This window comes from Anomaloglossus baeobatrachus, chromosome 1 (genome assembly GCF_048569485.1).
Source record: "Anomaloglossus baeobatrachus isolate aAnoBae1 chromosome 1, aAnoBae1.hap1, whole genome shotgun sequence".
Lineage (NCBI taxonomy): Eukaryota > Metazoa > Chordata > Amphibia > Anura > Aromobatidae > Anomaloglossus > Anomaloglossus baeobatrachus.
This window is the reverse complement of record NC_134353.1, coordinates 429,942,845-429,957,895: the sequence shown is the minus strand read 5'-3', so window position 1 is coordinate 429,957,895 and position 15,051 is coordinate 429,942,845. Positions and strand designations below refer to the sequence as shown.

Below are 15,051 nucleotides of genomic sequence, written 5' to 3'. Positions count from 1 at the left end.
GGAGGGCCCCCCCCAAGCCTGCGGCTTCAGCTAAGAGGAGTTTGCAAACTTTGGCACATAGCCATTAGAGTTCTATACTGGCTATGATGCTGAAATTTGGCATATCAGCTCAACGTTTGCTGCTAAACGCGATAAAATTATTACCGGCTATGACAAAACAATATTTCGGCCACAATTTTGTGTCAAAGTAGCATGCAAAACGTGTCGCATAAAATTTATGCCAAACTTTGCCCATATATAACTCAAGACCAAAAACCAATAGGAACTGGTGCTTTACCCTGTACAACAAACATCTTCATGACTTTGCATTGCTGCAATATCACGGTCAAAGCATATGCATTTGTGGAAATATTCACACCCACATATGATGAAAAACTTAAAAAAAACGAATTTTACCTATTTTAAGGTCAAATTTCCCAAAAAGGGTACCCCTAAAATATATTAATTCTGTTATCATTTGAAAGAGCACATTTTTCTCTACAAGGATCATTGGGGTTTTTTTTGGAGTCTCTCCATTTAAGAAAAGAAAAATGCCACTGAACATGGTGTTATGTATGCACGTAATGCATTGATTTTGTGTTTGATTTTCAGATTCTTATCACATGTTACAGAGTTGTATTGTTGCTAGCAATGTCTATTATAATCAAAAACCTATAAACCTATTGACTATTGTTACATTTTAATGCATATATTATTTATTTTTTAGTGATGGAGAATGAAATTGATGACGAATCGGCCCACTGCTCTATCGGCCTTGCGAACAATTCAAAGTGCCACCTTAAGACATTCACCCATAGCAAGGATGAGTTGAAATTGTTTACAAGCTTTGGATTGGATGAACAGAAATTGCTGCGTCGACGAGTGGGACTAAATTTTGACGAACATTCACAAATCTGTTTACACCATGAAGCTTCATTCTTGACCAAATATGAGCATTTGCAAAAATCGTGTTGTGCATTCTCTAGAAGTTTTTTGTTTTCCTCTGTCGGATTTAATACCATCGCAGCTTCCGCATCAGACAATTCCTGAGTTAAATAATGGGTATACTGTCTATTTGGGGTTTTATGGGAACATATCTCTCTGATATATAGACCCCTTACAAAAACTTTAATAGAATCTCACACCGTGTGTGTGACGGTGCGGAGCTCTCGTTCAAGTGGCAAAAATTCTAAAATGTCTGTATTCAGAGACCCCCCAGCCTATAAGCTGAATCCAAAAGGGGTTAAGTCACCAAACAGGTCTAGGCAGGGTGAGGGGGTTCCCCCATGATAGCTCAACATGTAGTGGTGAATGGTCCAACACGTCTAGGTAAATAAGCCACTGTCTGTGTGTAGGAGGTCATGAGTGAGTTACCAATAGGCAGGTCTATCCGTGACATAGTGTGATGTGAGCTAGAATAATAGGAAAATTGCTAAGTTGTGGGGTTCTTAATACGCCAAAGGTCTACCATACCTAGCTCCTCCAATGTCCTAGCAAAGGAAGTTAGGGCAGCGTCCACCGATATATTTCCTGAGTGAAGCTTGTCTAGATAGGGATACAAATAGTATTAAAATCTCCTATCAAAAGGGTTGGTACAGTGGGGAGAGAGTCAAGAATATGAAGTATTTTTTTTTTACTGGCTCTGCAGAGTATGGCAGGGGGATATATACTGCTACCAGAATGAGTTGTATATTATATAGTGTGCAAAATAGACAAAAAAAAAATCTGGCCCCCGGGTCAATTACTGATTTGGTACAGGAGAATGGAATGGATTTGTGCATCAATATGCTCACACCCCGTGCGTGGGTCGAATACGTGGAATGATATTCGTGCACAATCCACTTTTTTCTCAGCCAATGAATGTTATCCTTCACTATGTGGGTCTCAGATAGACACAAAATAGCCGGAAGGAATTTTTGTAGATGGGTAAAAACCGCGCATCTCCTATTTGCATCCTTAAGCCCCCTAACATTCCATGCCAAAATATTTATTAGTGTTGCCATAAGTGTGAACTACAAAATGGACCGAGAAAATATCGCTGTGTACTGGGACAGAGAGGTGGGTTCTGCCATTGCCTATTGTTAGCGGACAAAGCGACACGGCTGGAGCATACTGTATCCAACATACATAAAGAATAAGACGGAAAGTAAGAAAACAATACAAGGAGAAAAAACAATATCGTACAACAGTATACAGCACATTATTCTCCCAACATGGAGACAATGTATACATTCCTCTCGAATGGAGAGAACCAGTGCTAAACACTAGCCCAAAACCCATGCAGGCAAGGGGAGACCTACAGTTCTACTCTTCAAAGGGTGTAGGCCAAAAAAAAGTGACCCCCTGCTTGGAATCCTAAATGGAACATCGAACAATACTTGTACCAGCATAGCGTCCTTCATAACAGCGACACCTGGTGGGGAGAAAGGGCCATTCAAGTATTTCTCCTCCGTATAGATCTCTCATTGACATCCAGCCAGGATAATGCAGCTCCCACTGTATCAAAAAAGTGAGTCTCTCCATTTACAGCAATGCGTAATTTTGCAGGGTACATCATAGAGAATGGTACTTGCAGGTTACGTAGACGTTGTTTTTTTTTTGTTTTTTGTTTTTTTTTAATATCAAGGAATTGTGCCCTTTTGCGTTGCACCTCCATGGAGAAGTCCGGGAAGATCGAGACCCTGCTGCCGCTGATCACAAGATCTTTAATGTCCCTGGTTCTGCGCAAGATGGAGTCTCTGTCCTTGACGTGCAGGAGTTTAAGCAGGATAGGTCTTGGCGGTGCTCCTAGCGGGGGGGGGAGGGGGAGCTGGTACTCTGTGCACGCTTTCAATAGTAAACAAGGCAGGAAAGTGCCTCCTTGCCTATGGTTTCCATCAGCCATCTTTCAAAGAATGTCAGAGGGTCATTGCCTTCCGCCTTCTCTGGGACACCCAGCAGCAGCAGGTTGCTCCTTCGAGAGCAGTTTTCCAAATCAACCACTTTATTTAATAGCATGGCAACATTCTGTGTGGCTCTCCCCGGATCCCGGGCTATTGGTGGTAACTTGTCTTCTGCTGTACCCAGACGTGTCTCTAATCCACCCACTCTACCTGTCACCCCCGCAGCTCATGTTTAATGCAGGCCACATCTGATGTGACAGTCCCCATCTGCATGCTCAGGGTTGTTAGTGTGCTATTACACACATTAATTGCTGCCAGCACATCTCCCAGCTAGATTCAGAGATAACAGGAGACCGTTCATCCACGCCTCCCCCTCCTCCACACACTGCACAGTGTGTGTTTGCTGAAATGCTGGAAAGTCAGGTATCAGGTTAGGGGTACTTCTCACATAGCAAGATCGCTGCTGGGTCACGGTTTTTGTGACGCACCAGTGACCTCATTAGCGATCTCGCTGTGTGTGACACTGAGCAGCGATCTGGCCCCTGCTGTGAAATCTCTGCTCGTTACACACAGTGCTGGTTCATTTTTTGGACGTTGCTCTCCAGCTGAGAAGCACACATCGCTGTGTTTGACAGCGAAAGAGAAACGATCTGAATGTGCAGGAAGCAGGGAACCGGCTTCTGACAGCCTGCGGTAAGCTGTAACCAAGATAAATATCGGGTGACCAAGCGAAGGGTTTTGCATGGTTACCCGATATTTACCTTGGTTACTAGCGTACGCTGCTCTCAGGCTGCCAGCGCCGGCTCCCTGCACATGTAGCCGGAGTACACATCGGGTAAATAAGCAAAGCGGTTTGATTATTAACCCGATGTGTACTCTGGCTAGGAGTGCAGGGAGCCAGCGCTAAGCGGTGTGCGCTGGTAACCAAGGTAAATATCGGGTAACCAAGCGAAGTGCTTTGCTTGGTTACCAGATATTTACCTTAGTTACCAAGCGCAGCGTCGCTTCCACGCGTCGCTGGAGGCTGGTTACTGGTGAGATCTGCCTGATTGACAGCTCACCAGCGACTATGTAGCGACGCACCAGCGATCCTGACCAGGTCAGATCGCTGGAGCGTCGAACAAGTGTGAAGGTACCCTTACTCACACTCTCTCCGACCTCAAACCTCTCCTCCTGGTCCATGCTGTGAGTAGATTTGTTATCAGAGGTGTCCTCTGAGATAAGAGCTGCTCCCAGAGGCTTCTAGCAAATCTCTCCAGCTTGCTTGCCACCTCTGACACCCTGTTGCTGGCAGGCATTCTCGGGGCTGGCGCCATCTTGGAGATAGCAGAAACAGAGTTCTGGCCAGATTTCTCCCAATTTTTAGAGCAGTTCTGGTTGGTGTCAGGGTGCAAAGCTCTCCTGGGTGCCCTGGATGACAATGCAGTCCTCTAGGGTCGGTGCAACTGCAAAAACAGCTTGTAAATCCGGATAATAGCAGGATCCAAAGCAGGAGCTCTCCCTAGGCACTTCTGCTCTACATGTGTCCAGGCCACACCCCCTTAATTTCTCTACTGCTTCATTGGGGCACACAAGAGACTGAAACGTTCTAAAGCAGTTCTATTGGATGGGACGACTAACTTGCTCATCAGTTGACATTGACAGCCGTTCGTAGTACTTTCCTGCCTAAGATTGCATCGGCTGAGAAATAGATGTTTAATTTGTAGAATTTGATAAAGGTGTGTAGAGAAGACCAGGTGGCTGCTTTGCAAACTTGTAATGGAGAAGATTGATGTTGTACTGCCCATGATGCTCCTACTGCTCATGTAGAGTGAGCTTTTACTCCTGAAGGAAGCATTTGTCCCTTAATAAGGTATGCTTTAAAATGGCAGAGCGCATCCAACTGGCGATGGTTGATTTTGAAGCGGCTACACCTCTGCGGTGTTAATCAGGAATGATATAAAGTGAATCTGATCATCTGACGAGTTTTGCTCTGTTCAGGTATGTGCAAATTAATCTGACTAATTCGATTTTATGTAGTGCTGTCTCTGTTGGATGATTTGGACCAGGACAAAAAGAAGGAAGGACAATTTCTTCATTTAGATTAAAGGCAGAGATGACTTTGAAAAGGAAGGAAGGAACTGGTCGTAATACTACTTTATCTTGATGAATAATTAGGAGGAAGAAAAAGTCCAGCATCCAGTTCAGGGCTAAATTTTAAAACAAATTCTTTATTATTTAATGTTAAAAAACATCACTCCATAAAAATATAAAACCGCCTCATGGCGTGTCTGTGATAGATGGTACGCGTTTCGGAGAGTTACCTCCTTACTCTAAGACAGAAACCGTATGAATGAAAAGCCATTATCTTGATGAATAATTAGGTACAGTGCAGGACAGGAGAGAGCAGCCAGTTCTGAAACTCTACGTATAGACGTAATTGCTACTAGGAATGTGACTTTCCATGACAGGAGAAGTAATGTGGAAGACTGAAAAGGCTCAAAAGGAGCATTTTGTAGTGCATTGAGAACTAAATTCAGATCCCAGGGTTCTACCGGGGGATAATTAGGAGGTTTAACATGAGGTACTCCCTGTAAAAAGGTTCGTACTTATGAGAGAGAAGCGAAGTTCATCTGAAATAAAATTGAAAGTGCAGATAATTGTCCCTTGAGTGAACTAAGGCGTAGTCTGGAATCTAACCCAGTCTGTAGGAAGGATAAGATATTGGGCAACTTGAATAACAAGGGAGAAACGTTGTTTGACTCACACCATCGGAAGAAGGCTTTCCATAACCAGTAATACATTTTTGATGTGGAAGGTTTCCAACCTTTTATCATAGTTTGTATGACTGAATCAGAGTAACCCAAGTCTTTCAGAATGGCGGTTTCAATAGCCATACCATCAAATTGAGAAACCGTTACTTCTGGTGGTAGGTTGGAACTTGAGAGAGTAGGTCTTGACAGTCTGGAAGTTTGAATGGAGCATCTGCTAACATGCTGATGATTTCTGCATACCAGGATCTCCTCGGTCAGTCTGGAGTTATTAGAATTACTGGTACTCCCTCCGCCTCGATCTTTTTTTACAATTCTGGGAATTAGTGGGAGTGGAGGAAAGAGGTACGGTAGAGTGAACTGTGCCCACGATATTGCCAGTGCGTCTGACGTCCGTGCAAGAGAATCTCGTATTCTGGAGACGAAGCAAGGAACCTTTGTTGTTGTTTCTTGATGCCATTAGATAGACATCTGGCTTGTTACAACGTCTGCATATTTGGTGAAAAACTTCGGTGTGTAGTGACCATTCTCCCGATGCTAGCCCTTCTCGGCTGAGGTTAATCAGCAGCTCAGTTTTCTACTCCTGGAACGTGAACTGCTGATATTTGTGGTACGTAGGTCTCTGTCCATTTAAGTGTCTTTGATACTTCAGTCATGACTTTCTGGCTCCTGGTTCCCCCTTGGCAGTTTATGTATGCAACTGCTGTTGCGTTGTCTGACTAAATGCGAACTGGACGATTGAATTGAAGATTCTGCCAATGAAGAAGTGCAAGATATATAGCTATGATCTCTAGAATGTTGATGGAGAGCGAATCATCTCGAGTGTTCCAACGACCTTGCACGGTAAGATTTTGGAAAACCGCACCCCATCCAGTTAGACTGGCATCTGTTGTAATCACTAGCCAGTGAACTGAAAGGAACGACCGACCTTGTAGCATGAGTGGCGACTGCAACCACCATGTAAGAGACTGTTGTACTTGAGTCGTTAAATAAATTGGTAGGTCTAGTGACGTGATTTATTTGTTCCACTCAGGCTACTTTCACACATGCGTTGGACGGCTTCCGTAGCATTGCGTTGTGTGACGGATGCAACTATGCATATAGTGGCACAACGCAATGCTACGGATCGTACAAAATAACGGAAAGCTTTATTTTTTTTTTTTCTTCTTTACAGTTTACCGGCAGCCGACTATTGTGAACGATCAGCTGATCGCTCTTAATAGCCCGCGGCGGAGCGCCCTGGCATGCCGGCGGCCGAGCGCTCAGCTGAGCGCCCTGGCATGCCGGCGGCCGAGCGCTCAGCTGAGCGCCCTGGCATGCCGGCGGCCGAGCGCTCAGCTGAGCGCCCTGGCATGCCGGCGGCCGAGCGCTCAGCTGAGCGCCCAGACATGCCGGCGGCCGGGCGATCAGCTGAGCGCCCAGACATGCCGGCGGCCGGGCGATCAGCTGAGCGCCCTGACATGCCGGCGGCCGAGCGCTCAGCTGAGTGCCCTGACATGCCGGCGGCCGAGCGCTCAGCTGAACGTTCGGCCACCGAGAAATAAAATAGTTTGTGATGAAAAAAAAAAAAGGAGCATGCGCAGTGAAAAATAAAAATAAAGGTTTCCGCTGCTCAAAAAAGTTACATGCAGCGTTCATTCCGCCCGACGCAGCGTCATCCAGCGGATGCAACGCGGACACTTGCGTTACAGTGCGTCGTCCATACAAGTCTGTGGATAATAGCGCAGTGCGTTAACGGACTACGCTATTCTCAAAAGTGACGGACTCCGCTGAACGCAAGTGTGAAAGTACCCTGAGACAGAATGGCTAGCTGTAGCGATCTGCTGTGAAACTGGCTGAAAGGTACTGCTTCAAAAGCTGCTACCATCTTCCCCAATACCTTCATACATGTCCAAACTGAGACTGCACTGGACTGTATGAGTAGACATGTCCCTTGTTGTAAGGAAAGTCTTTTCTGTTCCGTGAGGAAAACATTTGCTTGAACTGTGTTGAATAACATGCCTAGAAATGTTAGACGTTGCTTGGGGATGAAAGGATTTCTTTTGGTTGATTATCCATCCTAGGCATGATAGAGTCTGTATTGTAATCTGGAGGCTTTGGAGACATGCTTGTGACATAGCTTTTATTAGAATGTTGTCTAGATGGGGAATGACTATGATCCTTGTTCGTAAGATGGCCATTGTTGCTACCATGACCTTTGTAAATACTCTGGGAGCAGTCGCTAAGCCAAAGGCTAGCGCTGTGAACTGATAGTGATCCTGGTGTACTGCGAACCGAAGGAACCTTTGGTGCCTGGGATAAATTGGTATGTGTAGATACGCGTCTTGTATGTCTATTGAGCACATGAATTCCTGGGGTTCCATTGATAAAATCACTGCTCGAACAGACTCCATTTTTAAATTTGTATTATTATTTATTATTATAGCGCCATCAATTCCATAGCGCTTTACATGTGAAAGGGGTATACATAATAGGGACAAGTACAATAATCATAAACAGTACAAGACACAGACAGGTACAGGAGGAGAGAGGTCCCTGCCCGTGAGGGCTCACAGTCTACAAGGGATAGATGAGGATACAGTAGGTTAGGGTAGAGCTGATTGTGCGGCGCTGTATCAGATTGAGGGTTACGGCAGGTTGTAGGCTTGTCGGAAGAGGTGAGTCTTCAGGTTCCTTTTGAAGCTTGGCAAGGTAGGCGAGAGTCTAATATGTTGTGGCAGAGCATTCCAGAGTATGGGGGAGGCACGGGCGAAATCTTGGATGCGATGGTGGGAAGAGTAGATGAGAGGGGAGTAGAGAAGGAGATCTTGTGAGGATCGGAGGTTACGTGTAGGTAAGTACCAGGAGACTAGGTCACAGATGTAGGGAAGAGACAGGTTGTGGATGGCTTTGTATGTCATGGTTAGTGTTTTGAACTGGAGTCGTTGGGCAATGGGAAGCCAGTGAAAGGATTGGCAGAGAGGAGAGGTCGGGGAGTAGCGGGGGGACAGGTGGATTAGCCGGGCAGCATAGTTTAAAATAGATTGTAGGGGTGCAAGACTGTTAGAAGGGAGGCCACAGAGCAGGAGGTTGCAATAATCCAGACGGGAGATAATAAGGGCATGTATTAGGGTTTTTGCAGCTTCTTGGGAAAGGAATGTACGGATCCGGGAAATATTTTTGAGTTGGAGGTGGCAGGAGGTGAAAAGGGCTTGGATGTGTGGCTTGAAAGAGAGATCAGAGTCTAGGATTACTCCCAGGCAGCGAGCGCGGGGCACTGGGGAAAGTGAGCAGCCATTGACATTGATGGATATGTCAGATGGGGGAGTTGAGTGAGGAGGAAGAAAGACAATGAATTCTGTTTTGTCCATGTTCAGTTTTAGGAATCGAGTAGAGAAAAAGGATGAAATAGCAGACAGACATTGTGGGATTCTGGTTAGTAGGGAGGTGATGTCAGGTCCAGAGAGGTAGATCTGTGTATCATCAGCATAGAGATGATACTTAAAGCCATGGGACTCTATGAGCTGTCCCAGGCCGAAGGTGTAAATGGAGAACAGCAGGGGTCCAAGAACTGAACCTTGGGGGACCCCGACAGATAGAGGGGCGAGATGAAGTGGTGTGAGAGTTGGAGACGTTGAAAGTTCGGTTGGATAAGTATGAGGAGATCCAAGATAGCGCCAAGTCTGTGATGCCCAGAGATGAGAGAATTTGTAATAGAAGGGAGTGGTCTACTGTGTCAAAGGCAGAGGACAGGTCCAGGAGGAGGAGCACAGTAGTGTCGCTTGGCTTTTGCGGTTAGGTCGTTAGCGACTTTGGTTAGGGCAGTTTCAGTGGAATGATTGGGTCGGAAGCCAGATTGTAACCGATCAAAGAGAGAGCAGGAAGAGAGGTATGATGACAGTTCAAGATGGACATGCTGTTCCAGTAGTTTTGAGGCATAGGGGAGAAGTGATATGGGGTGATAGTTTGGCACAGAGGATGGGTCAAGGGAGGGTTTTTTGAGGATGGGTGTGATTGAGGCATGTTTAAAGCATGAAGGGAATACACCAGTTGTTAGTGATAGGTTGAAGAGATGGGCTAGGGGGCTGGGATGAGGACTGCGGTGATGTTGGGGATGAGATGCGATGGGAGGGGGTCAAGTGCACAGGTGGTTAGATGTGATCTTGAGAGTAAAGTGGAAAGATGTTCTTCTGTCATGGTGGAGAAGCTGGATTTTGAGGAAGAAGGCTGAGTAGTTGTGAGGAGTGGCTGTGGGGATTGTGGGCCAAAGCTTGCTCTGATGTTGTCAACCTTCTGCTTGAAGAAAGAGGCAAAGTCTTCAGCTGAGATGAGAGGAGAAGGAGGTGGTGCTGGAGTACGGAGTAGAGAGTTGAAAGTGTTGAATAGCTGTTTAGGGTTGTGGGATAGAGAGGATATGAGGGATGAGAAGTAGGTTTGTTTTGCAGCGGTGAGTGCAGACTTGAAAGTGGTGAGAGATTGTTTGTATGTAACAAAGTGCTCAGTGGAATGAGACCTCTTCCATCTGCGCTCAGCAGTTTTGGAAGCCCGTCTCAATTCTTTAGTCTGACTCGTGTGCCAGGGTTGCCTGTTGATTGTGCGGGTTTTGGTGTGTGTGAGGGGGGCAGCTGATTCGAGAGCTGCAGAGATAGAGGTGTTGTATAAAGTGGCAGCAGCATCTGCATTGTTTGAAGAAGCAATGTCTGCAAGAGGGAAAAGAGACTGAGAAAGTGAGTGTAAGGGGTGCTTCACACACAGCGAGATCGCTGCTGAGATCGCTGCTGAGTCACGGTTTTTGTGACGCAGCAGTGACCTCATTAGCGATCTCGCTGTGTGTGACACTGAGCAGCGGTCTGGCCCCTGCTGTGAGATCACTGCTCGTTACACACAGCCCTGGTTCGTTTTTTTTATTGTTGCTCTCCCGCTGTGATGCACAGATCGCTGTGTGTGACAGCGAGAGAGCGACGAAATGAAGTGAGCCGGGAGCAGGAGCCGGCATCTGGCAGCTGCGGTAAGCTGTAACCAGGGTAAACATCGGGTAACCAAGGTGGTTAGCCGATATTTACCTTCGTTACCAGCCTCCACCGCTCTCACGCTGCCAGTGCCGGCTCCCTGCTCTCTGCACATGTAGCTGCAGTACACATCGGGTAATTAACCCGATGTGTACTGTAGCTAGGAGTGCAGGGAGCCAGTGCTAAGCAGTGTGCGTGGCTCCCTGCTCTCTGCACATGTATCGATGTTATGATCGCTGCTGCGTCGCCGTGTTTGACAGCTAAGCAGCGATCATAACAGCGACATACAAGGTCGCTGTTACGTCACAGAAAATGGTGACGTAACAGCGACGTCGTTGTCGCTGTCGCTATGTGTGAACCCAGCATAAGTCAAGGTGATTGAGATTTCTGCGGGGTGAAGGTTTGTGGAGGGGGGGTTGTGTACTTGGAGAAGAAAGGGAAGAGCATTTGAGTAGGTTGGGGTCAGACAGGGGTAGAGGTGAGTTAGAGAGGTTAGATAGGGAAACAGAGGCGAGTGAAGAGGAGGTCCAGCGTGTGGCCATCTTTGTGAGTAGCTGCAAAGGACCATTGAGTGAGGCCGAAGGAGGAAGAGAGTGTTAGAAGTTTAGCGACAGATGAGTGAGAAGTGTCAATGGGGATGTTAAAGTCACCCATGATGATGATGGGGATGTCGGTGGAAAGGAAATGTAGTAGCCAGGTGGTGAAATGGTCAAAAAAGCAGTGGCTGGCTCTGGGGGCGGTAAATGACAGCCAGTTGGAGGTTGGAAGGGGAGTAGATGCGTACGGAGTGCACCTCAAAAGAGGGGAGAGTAACAGAGGGTGGTAGTGACGTAGTCTCACTGATTGGTTGAGTTGTTTGAGATCTAGAATATTAAGGAATAACATTTGGAACTCCATTCTATGTCTGAACTGGGTGCAAAAACCTAAAAACCATCACTATGGGGAGATAAGGTATGCACACCAGTGACTATGGAAGGGGAATACATGTAATAGCAGAAACTGCTGTGTGAATACTGACATGAAAAATTCAATAGCTATTTGTAAGAATGAAATGTGAAAAATGGAACCTGCATTACTGCCATGAATATATGAATAAAGAGAAATTTAGCTACTGAATTGATCAATGCAATAGAGCCCCAACACTACGCCAAAGTATTTCTCTACGTTGGGGTCCCTAGCTTGTGTGTGTCCTCTCATGCATGTAAAAAAAAATTACCGTTTATGGGAAGCTGAGACCCAGGCTATATATACGATGTGGATTGGCAATAGGTGTGTGTGGGGAGCTCCATCTTTCTTTGGTACTACAAACAGGTTGGAATAGAAACGTTCTTCTGAAGGTACAGGTACGATGACTCCTGCTCTTTGAAGAGTGGAAATCGCTGAATAAAACCCCCGTACGAGATCTTTCGCCTTTGGTGGTCGAGATAATATGAAACGATGATGTGGTGGGGAGTTGAATTCTATTTTGTATCCTGTGGTAACGATTTCTTGAATCCATGAATCGCTTATCTCTGAAAGCCATATGTCCTTTAAAGACCGAAGTCGGCCACCTAGTTTGAAATATTTTTTCTGTAAGTCACGAGTTACTGAACTTGTTTGTTTTGGATGTGAAATTTCCTTGTGCATACTGACGTGGTCGCTGTTTCCAGGCTGGGGTTGGTTTGAATGACTGCTTTTTCTTTTCTTGGTGTGAAAAAAAACCTCTGTTTTGGTTACTATTTTTGTTGGAAAAGTGGTGAAAGGATCGAAAAGATGAAAACTTTCGTTTTGTAGAAGAAGATTTTGATTTCTTTTGAGGGAGGAAAGTACTTTCCTCCTGTGGCCTCTGCAATGATTTGATCCAGGCGATCTCCAAAAAGACGACCTCCGAGGAATGGAAGAGTAGTGATGGCCTTCTTAGATGAACAGTCTGCATTCCATGACTTGAGCCAAAGAACTCTGCAGATTGCTACCATGTTGGCTGCTATCTAATTTAGCCGATAGCTTATGCAGGTAAATATCTGCTAATTGGCTGGCGAGGTTTGCGAGCTCTTCGGGTGGCACACCGCTATTAATACTTTCGCGAAGATGTTTGGCCCATGCAGACACAGATTTGGAAGCCCAAGCAGAAGCAAAAGGCTGGACCTAGAGCTGTTCCTGCTGCTTCAAAGGCGGATTTGGCTAAGGATTTGTCTCTATTAGTCTATCATTAAAATCTTTTAGACTAGCTCCATCAGAGAAGAATAGTTCCGGATACTGGTGAATCAACAGAAGGTGATTTTGTACATTTGTTGACGATATCTAAAGCGAAAGGATACAATATGTTCATACATGCCTTTCTTTTGAATTTTCTGTCAGGATGTGCCCCTTCTCTGTCTACTAGCTCTTGAAAGTCTTTGTGATCATAAAATACTACAGGAGCTTTTTTTATTCTAAAAGAAATGTGCAGCTTTTCCAGAGGAGGATTAGCCTCTGTAATGTTCAATGTTTGGTTAACAGCTTGAACTAGATTGTCTACCACAACCTTCATCTTTGAGGATTGATCAGAGTCAGAGTCAGACTCAGAATCCGAATTTTGACTGGACTCCGACTCCTGTAATGTATTGTCAGCTATGGCTGACAGCCTCTCGACGCCTCTCGTTTTCTCGAACCTGTTCGCGATCTCCCATGTTGGGAGGACCCTTCCGGTAACCCTGATTCACCCTGAGAGGAGATGAGAGTTCCGAAGCTGGAGTCGTTTAGCGGTAGCTTCTGCATAACCAAAACCAGGGACTGAGATACTCTGGTTAGGTGGGCTACAGACTGCGATAGAGTTGAAGCCTACTCTGGGATAGAGGACTCACTCTGCATCTGTCCATTGTCGAGGGGTTCTCATATACTCCCATCCTGTTCATATACCCCCATCCTGTTCATATACCCCCCATCCATCCTGTTCATATACTTCCATCCTGTTCATATACCCCCCCATCCATCCTGTTCATATACCCCCCATCCCTCCTGCTCATATACTCCCATCCTGCTATATGCCCCCATCGTGCTCATATACCATCCTGGTATATGGCCTGTATCCTATAGCACAGAAAAAAAAATAAACAAACGTTTATACTCACCTTTTCCTCACTCCCTCCAGCATCGATCATCTTCCTCTCTGCGCCGCTGACCTGCGTGTGTGGAGCCGTTCCCCTGCAGCACGCGATGTCTTCCTGTCTGTGCTGATCAGCTGATCAGCACAGATCAGCTGACCGGCACAGACAGGAAGACATCGCGTGCTGCGGGGGAACGGCTCCACACACGGGGACGGGTGAGTGTACTGATTCACTGCACCCCGCGCTGATAATGATGTGCGGGGAGCAGTGAATACAGCCGCACATGATCACTCCAGGCTGTAGTTGCCAGGGGTGATCATGCGGACCGGCTCTTTACTATGCGCGCGTCCCCGCTCGTCCTCCCGCCCACCTGTCAGCGCCGGCTGGGCGTGCATATGTAATGAGCGGGCACACGTGGTCACGGCAGGCTGCTATAGTAGCCTGCTCGTGCCCCCGATGACCCGCTCCACCGCAGCACCCTCATTCCCCGCAGCCAGTCAGACCATAAGACGCACCCCCAACTTTCCCCCAACATTTGGGGGGAAAAAAGTGCGTCTTATGGTCCGAAAAATACGGTATTCTCTCCCTAGACGCGGCCAAAGCTTTTGACAGCGTAGAATGGGGGTACCTATGGGCTACGATGCGATCAATGGGGTTTGGGGAGGTATATATTAGGTGGGTGCAGCTGTTCTACTCTGCTCCTACGGCAAGAATTAGGGCAAATAGCAGCATGTCAGAAAGATTTTCTCTATATAGGGGCACAAGGCAGGGGTGCCCACTGACCCCCTGTTTGCTATCGCTATCGAACCACTGGCGGCAGTGATGCGGGGGGATCCTGGTGTAGTGGGTTACCGATATGAGAGTGTGGAGGAGAAAGTGGCCTTATATGCGGACGATTTATTATTGTTTCTGGGAGATGCAGGGAGTTCCTTGGAGGCGGTAACGAGGGTCATATCTAACTTTGAAAGGATATCAGGGCTCAGGATAAATTGGGACAAATCAGTTTTGATGCCACTAGATGAAACGCCCTCCAATGTAGTGGTAACTTGTGCTCCGGTTCAGATGGTGTTAGAGTTTAAATATGTGGGAATTATGATATCCAATAAACTGAGTATGAACGTCTTAATCTCGCCCCCCTTTTACTTAAGTTCAAACAAAAGATTCTGGCCTGGTCCAAACTGTACTTTACGGTGGTGGGGAAATACAACTTAGCTAAGATGATACTAATGCCCCAACTGCTTTATGTGCTCCATAACGCCCCGGTGTGGCTACCACAAAATAGGTTTTATAAAATAAATTCTATTTTCCGAGGCTTAATCTGGGGAAGGAAGCGCCCACGGATGAGGGTAGAATATTTACAGAGACCAAAAGACGAAGGGGGACTGGC

The 15,051-nt window shown here is 46.4% G+C and overlaps 1 protein-coding gene across 1 annotated transcript in view; it reads right to left on the bottom strand.

The window, feature by feature from the left end:
* The window catches only part of LOC142303971 (scaffold attachment factor B2-like), an 812,977-nt gene that overhangs the window by 613,234 nt on the left and 184,692 nt on the right, over positions 1 to 15,051 (bottom strand). The gene's annotated exons all lie outside the window — the stretch shown is intronic.